The following is a 9,987-nucleotide window of genomic DNA, read 5'->3' on the forward strand; positions in this document are numbered from 1 at the left end:
AGGAAAGCTTGAACAAATGCGAAACTTTTTCATGTTGATGGTTTTCTGTGATTCATTAGTGTTTTACGTCAATTTTGAAAATGGCTAAAAACGTATTTTCGCCATAATTTGTACGAACTTTATCGGAACGGGGCAAATAATATACCATGGAAAAGTTATGGAAAATGCGAAACTTTTTCATGTTGATGGTTTTCTCTAATTCCTAGCCGTTTTCAAGTAATTTCGAAAATGACGAGATCATTCGTTCTGCCTTTATCGCGAAACAGATTATTCGAAAATGCACCGCGTGAAGATCTTGAACTTCTCGGCATGTCTACTTGAACTTCACTCTATTTTTCACGAGCGTTTTTTCTCGTTGCTCTCCATCCACACACCGGAATTGAGCACTTGATATACCGATGGAAAGCTGCTGTAAACACGCAACTTTCCCGTGTTGATCATTTTTTCATACTCGCGATGATTTTAAATGTTTTTCATCTGAAATTCATTTAGTGTAGTAGTTGAACTTCCTGCTGTTCTCACGTTGAACTTCTGTGACGTATTTTCGTTTTCTAATTTTCTCATCCATTTGTCAGTGTTACACAAATGATATATTCCTTTTATACAAACCTCTCTCACAATAATTTTTTTTAACTTTCTCCGACCGAGGACTTGAACTTACACAAATGATATTCCTGCCATTTTCAAGTAAATTAGAAAATGACGAGATCATGATTTCTGCCTTCATCGCGAAAGGAAATGCACTTCATGAAGTAGTTGAACTTATGGGCATGTCTGTTTGAACTTCACTCTGTTTTTGACGTGCTATTTTTTGCCCGTAACTCCCCAACCAATTATCAGAATTGAGCAAATGGTATACCGATGGAAGCTTTTCAAAACATGCAACTTTTTCGTGTTGATCATTTTTTCATACTTGCGATGGTTCAAAATATTTTTTTGAATGCATAAAAATGTGTTTTTAATGGTATACATAAAACTTTTTCATCAAGACAACCGTTACAAATTCGTTGCCGTTTGAGAGTAGTATTAAAAATGGCAAAAACAACATTGTTTTTCCTTGTTTTTAACATGTAATTGAAGGTTGGACATCTCGCACTAGAGATCTCAAACTTCACCGGGAGGAGCATGTGAACTTCTTGCAACAAACCTTTTAAGCTTTTAGTTTTCTATGGTTATGTTCTTATCTGAAATGCATTTCTTGTAGTAGTTAAACTTCCCGCTATTTTCACCTTGAACTTCTCTCGCGTATTTTTGTTCAACCTCTCTCACAAGAATTTTTGAACTTTCTCGGGCTGAGCACTTGAACTTAGAGCAACAAAACTTTTAGCCTTTGTTTTTTCATTCTTTTATTCATACAAATGCACACCATGTAGTACGTGAACTTCTGGTAGTTATCAATCTGAACTTCTCTCGGTTATGCGAAAATATCTGAGTTTTTTATAGATATTGAACCGCTTCACCTTTTTTGTTTGAACTTCATTGTGTATTTTTAGAAATGTGGTAATTTGAGGTTTTTAGAAACATCGAACTTCTTCGTTATTTGAAATTGAACATATTGGTTTTATTCTTTAGTAACTAGAAAAATCTGATTTTTTTCAAATAAATATCAAACTGCTCTGCTTTTTCCAATTGAACTTCTTGGTTTTATACTCTAGTAACGTGAAAAGATGAGTTTTTTTATATACATTGAACTACTCCTTTTTTGAAATTGAACTTCTTTGTTTTAATCTTTAGCATTGGGAAAATTCCGAGTTTTTATAAACATAAACAACTTCATATTTTTTAATTTTGGACTTCTTGGTTTTATTAATTAGTAACAAGAAAATTCCTAGTTATGTAATAAATATTGAACTGCTCAATTATTTAAAGTTAAACTTCTAGGTCTTATTTTTTTAAAGAAGAAAAAATCTGTTCTATCAACTTTTTGAACTGCTCGGTTTTTTCAATTTAACCTTCTTGATATTGTATAAATATTGAACTTCACCATTATTTAAATTTGAACCTCTAGTTTTTTTTCCAAATGTACTTCAACCAAAATTATATCTACTTTTTTGTGCATGCACCTATGATGTGTTTTTTTCTTAATTCCATGTTTTTGTTGTGTTTGTTTAACAATTTTTTCTTCTAACATGTTGTCTCTACTTCTCTTGTTACCATGTCTGAACTTCTAGAATTATTTTAGAAAAGGTAAAATGCCTTTTTTTATATAATCTTGTTGACTTGTTCTATTTTTTTAATGTGTTTATTTTTCCTCATTTCGAACTTCAATCACCATAATCTTTGAAGTTCGGTAATTCTATCCTTTCTTTGTGAACTAACCATGTTCCTCTATTGATTCCATAGTTTTGTTTACTGTATGTTCTTTCGTTTATGATCTCCCTGCTTTTCCATTTCTTTTTTGATAAACAAACAATAATACATGAACATAGAATAGATACTGAACATATTTGCAGCACATATATATTTTAATTGATCTATTTTTCTACAAAAAATCTTTTATTTTGTCGTTGAACTTTTCCAATCTTTTATTTTTGTACAAAAACAATCTTTTAATTGATCTATTTGCAATAGTACTGCTAGAGAATTTTGTCTCACGGGAATTACAACGAGAACCTTGAGAACATCAAATTCCAAGAAGAAATATATATAGTATATTTTATACTTTTGCACAGACATACAAAGAATCATCACACTTGACAAAGGTCATTTGACCACAAGATCCACAATAATTAGGCGCTGCTGCAACTGTAACAGTCACGCACACATAGAGAAGCAGAGAGAGAGTAGCACATGGATAGAGAGCAGCAGCAGCCTGCACATAGAGAAAGAAGCTACATTAGTTACTGAAAGAGAGCAGCAACAGCGCCGCACCATTAGCATTTACCAATACAAAACAACAGAACGCGGGAGCACTAGTTTAGAGAAGGAACGATCCACAATATCCGCACTCACGAAGCAACAGCAGCATGCTAGGTAGCAGAAGTGGGCCGTTCATAGCCGGAAGACGGGCAGGTCACACAGAGCAAAAGGAGCAGCAATCCGGATGAGCCAAGAATGTCAAGAGAAGCCGAGAGAACAACTGAGTTTCTCTCCTCACCTACAGGGAAAAAAATTCTCTTCAGAATGCAATTGTATTCAGGAGCGAAATTTACAGACACAATTTTTGCAGGCAATTTTCATGCAAATTAAAAGAAGTTCAAATCCTCATGCGGAAAAGGATGTTGAACTGGCTCGAGAACGGCGTGGCGGCCGAATCCAGTCACGGGGGTGGTGCGGCTACCGAATCCAGGTGCGCGGGTGGAGCTGGTGCCGTTTCCAGGCACCGGGCGGCGCCGATGCGGATCCAAGCGTGGGGACGGGGCCGGGGCGGGGGGTGGCTCCAGCGCTGGTGAAAGGCCACCGGCGGCCGCCAAAGTGCAACCACTGGAGGTGGTGGCCGCCGGCGTTGTTTGTGTACTGCGGGTCGAGGCATGGCGACGGGTTCGGAGTGGACGACGGCGGGAGGGGCGACAGCATCGGCAGCGAGAGGTGCATCAGGGGGGCGACGACACGGCCAAGGTGGCCGGTGGCGGGAGGCGCGTCGGGGTCAGGGGGCGGCGGCGTAGCCAGGGAGCAGGCGGCGCTTGTGGCAGGAGGGGAAGAGCTCGACGCCGCTGGATCAGGGAGGAGCCGACGAGCCAGAGGCGTGCTGTGGCAGCGAGATCTGGCATTCGGGGGAGTGGATCGAAGGAGGAGGTGGGGATCGGGGCAGCAGGGGGGGTTGGTGTTTTTTTGTTAATCGGTCGGTGGGTTTCTGGATCTCACGAACGTCTCATCGCCACTATATAGGGCGCGCCGTGATATATATATATTAAGAATTTATTAATGCTAATGCCAATCCCATACTTATTTTTAAGAATGAACTGCATGCCATTGAGGCTAAAAGAAACACACATGCGTTAAATGCAAACCATATGTGACTAGAGAAACAAAACAAATTGGGAATGAAATCAAAATCGCGAACACAAGTGTTAAATTGCGATTGTCGACATTCGGAACCAGGGTACCCGGACTTGCCTGCTGCGGCCCATGACGTGGCTCACTCGATGGCGTTGTATGGCCCACCTGCAAGACCACACTAGTACAGCGAGCTCCTAAACAAATGGTTTAAAACCCCTTTTCGCGACGGCATCTGGAACCGTCACCAAGTGAGTGTGGGCGATAGGGGGGTCCTTCCCACATGACCCAGAAACCGTCGGGGATATGCCCTCCTGGCACAGACGTTCAAAAAATGAGGTTGTGTGCGACCGGCGAGCGCTCAAATACGGAAATATGTACAGTAGAGCTAAAAAATACAATTATACGGCGAAATTGTTTCCGGTTGCAAGTACATCCCACACAGTCAGTCCTAGCTAAACGTTTCCGTTCGTATGTACATCCCACACAGTCGCTCAAAGGAAAATGTTTCCGTTCACAGGTACATCACACACAATTTTTCCCGTTAAATCGCTTGTGTTATTGAATATATCACACACGGTTTGTGGAAGAAACTGTGTGGCAAAGGCTGTCCATCACACACAGTTTTTATGTGGTAAACGTTTGCGCAAGGTGGCCTAACGCAAGCAGTTTTCAAGAGAAAGTTGTGTGTGATTGTTCATTGATCCAACATGGTTTATTCCTAGAAACTGTGTGCATTGCCTGAGGTCATCGCCCACGGTATTTTTTGACAACCGTTTGCAATAGCAAAACCCAATTAGCAGGCTAATTCGCCACTAGCAGGCTAATTATCCGATTATTCATAATCCATTTATTAATCTAATTGACAGTTCATATTAAGCACACAATATATTTCATTTTCATAATGCAAATACGTCAGAGTACAACATCATATAGCTTCAGCACTCAGCTACCCCATTACACAACTACACCAGGACCAAGTTTCACATGCAACATCTATAACCTTTCGAAATTAGCATCATAGTCGGTACATAGACAGATGTATCTCATCTGGAAAACTGCTGAAGCAGAAGGCGAATATTGAGCCTTCATTGATGTTGAAGGTCTTTGTAACTTTAGGCCGGTGCCTGTGGATGATTGACCGTCCATCCTTCATCCTCTTCAGGAACACTTCAATATTGAACCGTGGGTGTTGTATGAATACCTTCCTCGCCTCCTGACCATACAGGTGGTTTGAGAGGTAATCTTAAGTAAACTGCTTTGGAAAGGCCTGAAAACAAGGATGTGCATAAATATCTTCTCTATATTGGAAATGGGGCAAAGGAATAAAAAAGGCAAGGTATAATAGTTAGTACCATCCTGTACTGAACTGATGTCTTCTTCATTGTGCAGACAAAGATCTTGTTGTTTTTTGTTGCTAATTTCTTTATCCTAACAATCTTTCTAAGTTTATTGACTTGACTGATATTCATGGACAACTCATTTCCCCATATGCAAAAACGGTCGAACAGTGGGTCAAAACCTCTGACAGCAGGACCTACATGTGCAATACCAAATTGTTAAAAACCTAAATATTAGAATGGTTCCTGCAATTGCACAATAATGTGCTATTAGACAACGGACCATGCACGTGCTAACCTCGATTGTAAACCTCAGTGCTTCCCATTGTTTCCCTGCAACACATATAAGGTAGTTAGTCATCAGGTTAAGTAAGGGTTCGCATGCTATCAGTAAAATATGTTGATGAAAAATAATCACATTGCAGATTCATCAGATTAATTCAAGCCACAGGGAAAACCCATTTATCCAAACCAAGCATGATTAAGAACTAGGAAATATAGCACTTGTATATGTTTCTCATGTATTAAGTGCAGCCAAATTCGATTTATTCCTCACATGCATAAAAATACAAAATTCTACCCACGACAATTGGACATGGCATTGCAGAATCGAACCAAGCATTTAGCTAAACACCACAACAAATGAACCAAACATTAACTGAGCACCACATTGCACAATATAACATTGAACCAAGCAGTTAACTAAACACCACAACAAATGAACCAAACATTAACTGAGCACCACATTGCACAATATAACACACTCCTAATAGAAGATCAGACAGTTAACCAAACAGTTAACTACAGCCAATTGTAGCAATTGTATTTGTTTCTCATCTATTTACTACACCCAAATTCAATTTATTCCTGACATGGTATACAATAATAGAATGCACCCACAAATTTGTAATGATAAATTCGATTTATTTCTCACATGGAAGACAATACAAAATTGCAGCCTGAAGAATTGAACATCACATTTTGCAGAATTGAACCAAACAGTTAACTGAAGACGACAACTAATTAACAAAACAGTTAATAAGTGAGCACCACACTGCACGACCTATAGAACATATACACTAGAGCAACAGATTGCATGGTAAAATTAGATAGCACAATTCACTAGAATTTGTGAAGGAAAGGCAGGAGCAGCACACGCGACGAGTAAACCGAGCATGCATAACCGGCATAGCTATCAAATGGCAAGGTGCTCCTTCAAGATCTGGGGGTTGTCACGAATGGCAGCCATCGCAACCTCATCCGCGCGTGCGGCCGTGATTTGCTTCTTCGCTGCCAAATGCTCCTTGAGGTCCTGGCTATACTGTGTGCACCATGTCTTAGGCCGGCGCTTATTTGGTAGAGGGGTCGGTGATTTGGGTGGAAGGTGTCATGCTCGCGCCGGCGGTAGGGGCGTGTGGGATGTGGAAGGAGGAGGAGGATGGGGGTCGGGTGTGGATTACCTGCCTGGATAGGCGAGGCCGAGGAGCGTGAAGGAGGGTTGCCGGCGAGGAGACAGTGGTGCTGCAAGCAAGGAGTGAAGGTTTCAACTTGGAAAGGAAGGCGGAAAGAGGGGAAATGTGGCTTTTGGTAAGGGGGAGGGGCGGGGAGGTAGAAAATTTGGAATCGCTTCAGCCAAAAAATTGGCGCCCAAAGTGTCATCGGACACGGTCCCTTATTCAGAACTGTGTATGATATGTGAACATCACAAAGGATTCAGATTGCTTAACCCGTGTGTGTTGAGTTTGAACGTCAAAAATTTTGGTTCGAATTTCCCTGGTTACAGTGGTCATCTACGGGATTGCATAATTTGGTACACAAAGGAGACTAACTTCTTAATCGAGCAAGTTCAGCAATTAAACAGAGCTAGCTGACCAAAACATTACTCTAACAAATTAAAGAACGGTGCTCTTAATTAAATAAAACAAAGAGTACTACTACGGCTGGTGCTCGTCGATCTCCGCCGCCGCCTCCATGGCCAGCTCACGCCCAACGGTCTCCTGGGGAAGGGGCTCCATGGCATCCATCGCACCATACTCGGCAAGCATCTCGCCATCCGCGTCCGCCATCTCTTTGGAAAAGGCTGCCACAAGCTGGGTCTGGGCGGATGCCATCTGGGCTCTGGCGGGCTCCGTCGTGGCAAGGTATGCCACGCAGGAACAGGCGGTTGCTCGAACTCTCTCGGCGATTGCCAGCTCTTCGGCCGTGGGTTGCCGACCGTTGTCGGAGAAGCTTCATTCGATTTGTGTGGTGACCGCCACGAGCTGGGCGTGGACGGCCTCGACATGGTAGTGGGAGGCCTCCAGCAGGGCTAAGCCCGCTGCTGCAAAACGGACAGCTGCTGTGCCGCTCTCGCCAGTTGCTATCCCCGAGGCAGATGTTGCTGCCGCCGCCTGAGAAGCAACAGCGCCCATTTGGGCTGCCTTGGCCGCTCGAACGCAGACTGCGGTCGCCCTCACGAAGCTTGTTAGCACGTGCCTGGCGGCTGCGGCTGTGCTCTCGCCGGAGTGGGCCGCCGAAGTTGCCTTCACGACGTGGGTCCACGTCCCCATCTTTCACCAGCGACGAATGAACAGTGAAATGATAGTTGGGGAGTGAGCTAGTGTGCTTGACACGCCGGTTGTGGACTATAGCCGACGCACCTTCTCTCGTAAGACATGGGCGTACTATACACCGACGATGCTCCAAGATATTTTGTGCTGCATCTCACACGGTTGGTGATAATAAACTGTGTGCGATCTACTTGATTTATCGTCTTGATCATTTTAATTACGTAATGGGGTCACATCTACAAAGGATGGTGTTTGAATTGTAAGAACTTTTATCTGCAGGGAACATGCAACTATAGGTGTGTCGTCAAAAAATTGGAATGATTCAGGGTTCGTTTGTACAATTTTATACATTAACTGGGTTTTCTAGGCATTTTATGCGCATAATTCAAATTTGAACTACATGCACATGCTCCAGTGCATATAAAACTTATTGAAAAATTAAATACGTGTCCTTGGTTGCATGCTTAGGTCTCATGCAAGAAATGGGAATGAATTTCAAACACCCTGCCACCGCCCCTCGGCCGCAAACATTGAGATGCCTGGTTTTTAAATTCTAGTAAATCCAAAACTCGTCTGAACTTCGTGAAACTTGGCATGCTATCATGTAGCGGCATCAACATGCAGTGGTACAAATTTGTCCCATTTGGGGCAGGTTTGGGTATAAGCTTCTCACAAACCAGAGCTTCTCACAACAGGCGTGATGGTTTCGGTAGGGAACGTGCCACCTTTGGGGGCGAAACAATATCCGTTGCCTCTTATTGCTTTCAAATTTTTTCGAGTGTCAACATAGAACAACAGGAGTGTTGTGCGAATTTTTGTGATTTTTCGGGGTTCGTTTGGACATTTTTATGCATTAACTGAGTTTTCAATGCATTTATGTGCATAATTCAAATTTGAACTACATGCATATGCTCTAGTGCATATAAATTGGTTGAAAATTCAAATATGTGTCCTTGTGTGCATGCTTAGGTCCCATGCAAGAAATGGGAATGAATTTGAAACACCAGGGCACCGTTGATTGCCGGCAAAACATTGCGATGCCTGGTTTTTAAATTCTAGTAAATCAAAAACTCGTCTGAAATTCATGAAACTTGGCATGCTATCATGGAACGGCATCAACATGCCGTGGTACAAATTTTGTCCCATTTGGGGCAGGTTTGGGTATATGATTCTCACAAACCGGAGCTTCTCACAACAAGCATGATGGTTTTCGGTAGGGAACGTCCCACCTTTGGGGACGAAATGATATCCATTGCCTCTTATTGGTTTCAAATTTTTTCTCGTGTCAACATAGAACAACAGGAGTATTGTGTGAATTTTTGTGATTTTTCGGGGTTCAGTTGGACATTTTTATGCATTAACTGAGTGTTCTATGCATTTATGTGCATAATTCAAATTTGAACTACATGCACATGCTCCAGTGCATATAAATTGGTTGAAAAATCAAATCTGTGTCCCCGGGTGCATGCTTAGGTCCCATGCAAGAAATGGGAATGAATTTGAAACACCAGGGCCCCGTTGATTGCCGGCAAAACATTGAGATGCCTGGTTTTTAAATTCTAGTAAATCCAAAACTCGTCTAAAAATCATGAAACTTGGCATGCTATCATGGAGCGGCATCAACATGCCGTTGTACAAATTTTGTACCATTTGGGGCAGGTTTGGGTATATGCTTCTCACAAACCGGAGCTTCTCACAACAAGCATGATGGTTTTCGGTAGGGAACGTCCCACCTTTGGGGACGAAACGATATCCATTGCCTCTTATTGCTTTCAATTTTTTTCTCGTGTCAACATAGAACAACAGGAGTGTTGTGTGAATTTTTGTGATTTTTTGGGTGTCGTTTGGACATTTTTATGCATTAGCCGAGTTTTCAATGCATTTATGTCCATAATTCAAATGTGAACTACACGCACATGCTCCAATGCATATAAATTGGTTGAAAAAATCAAATCTGTGTCCTTGGGTGCATGCTTAGGTCCCATGCAAGAAATGGGAATGAACTTCGAACACCAGGGCACCGTTGGTTGCCGGCAAAACATTGAGTTGCCTGGTTTTTAAATTCTAGTAAATCCAAAACTCGTCTGAAATTCATGAAACTTGGCATGCTATCATGGAGCGGCATCAACATGCCGTGGTACAAATTTTGTCCCATTTGGGGC

The 9,987-nt window shown here is 42.1% G+C and overlaps 1 long non-coding RNA gene across 1 annotated transcript; it reads right to left on the reverse strand.

Moving 5' to 3' along the window:
- Positions 1 to 2,628: 2,628 nt before the first annotated feature.
- Positions 2,629 to 4,497, reverse strand: LOC109762030 (uncharacterized). Its single transcript, XR_002232673.4, has 2 exons — positions 2,953 to 4,497; positions 2,629 to 2,812 (listed from the first exon to the last, which is right to left on the reverse strand). It is a non-coding gene; the product is annotated as an uncharacterized lncRNA (long non-coding RNA).
- Between the last annotated feature and the right edge of the window lie 5,490 nt (positions 4,498 to 9,987).

Source organism: Aegilops tauschii, chromosome 3, assembly GCF_002575655.3.
Source record: "Aegilops tauschii subsp. strangulata cultivar AL8/78 chromosome 3, Aet v6.0, whole genome shotgun sequence".
NCBI classification, from domain to species: domain Eukaryota; kingdom Viridiplantae; phylum Streptophyta; class Magnoliopsida; order Poales; family Poaceae; genus Aegilops; species Aegilops tauschii.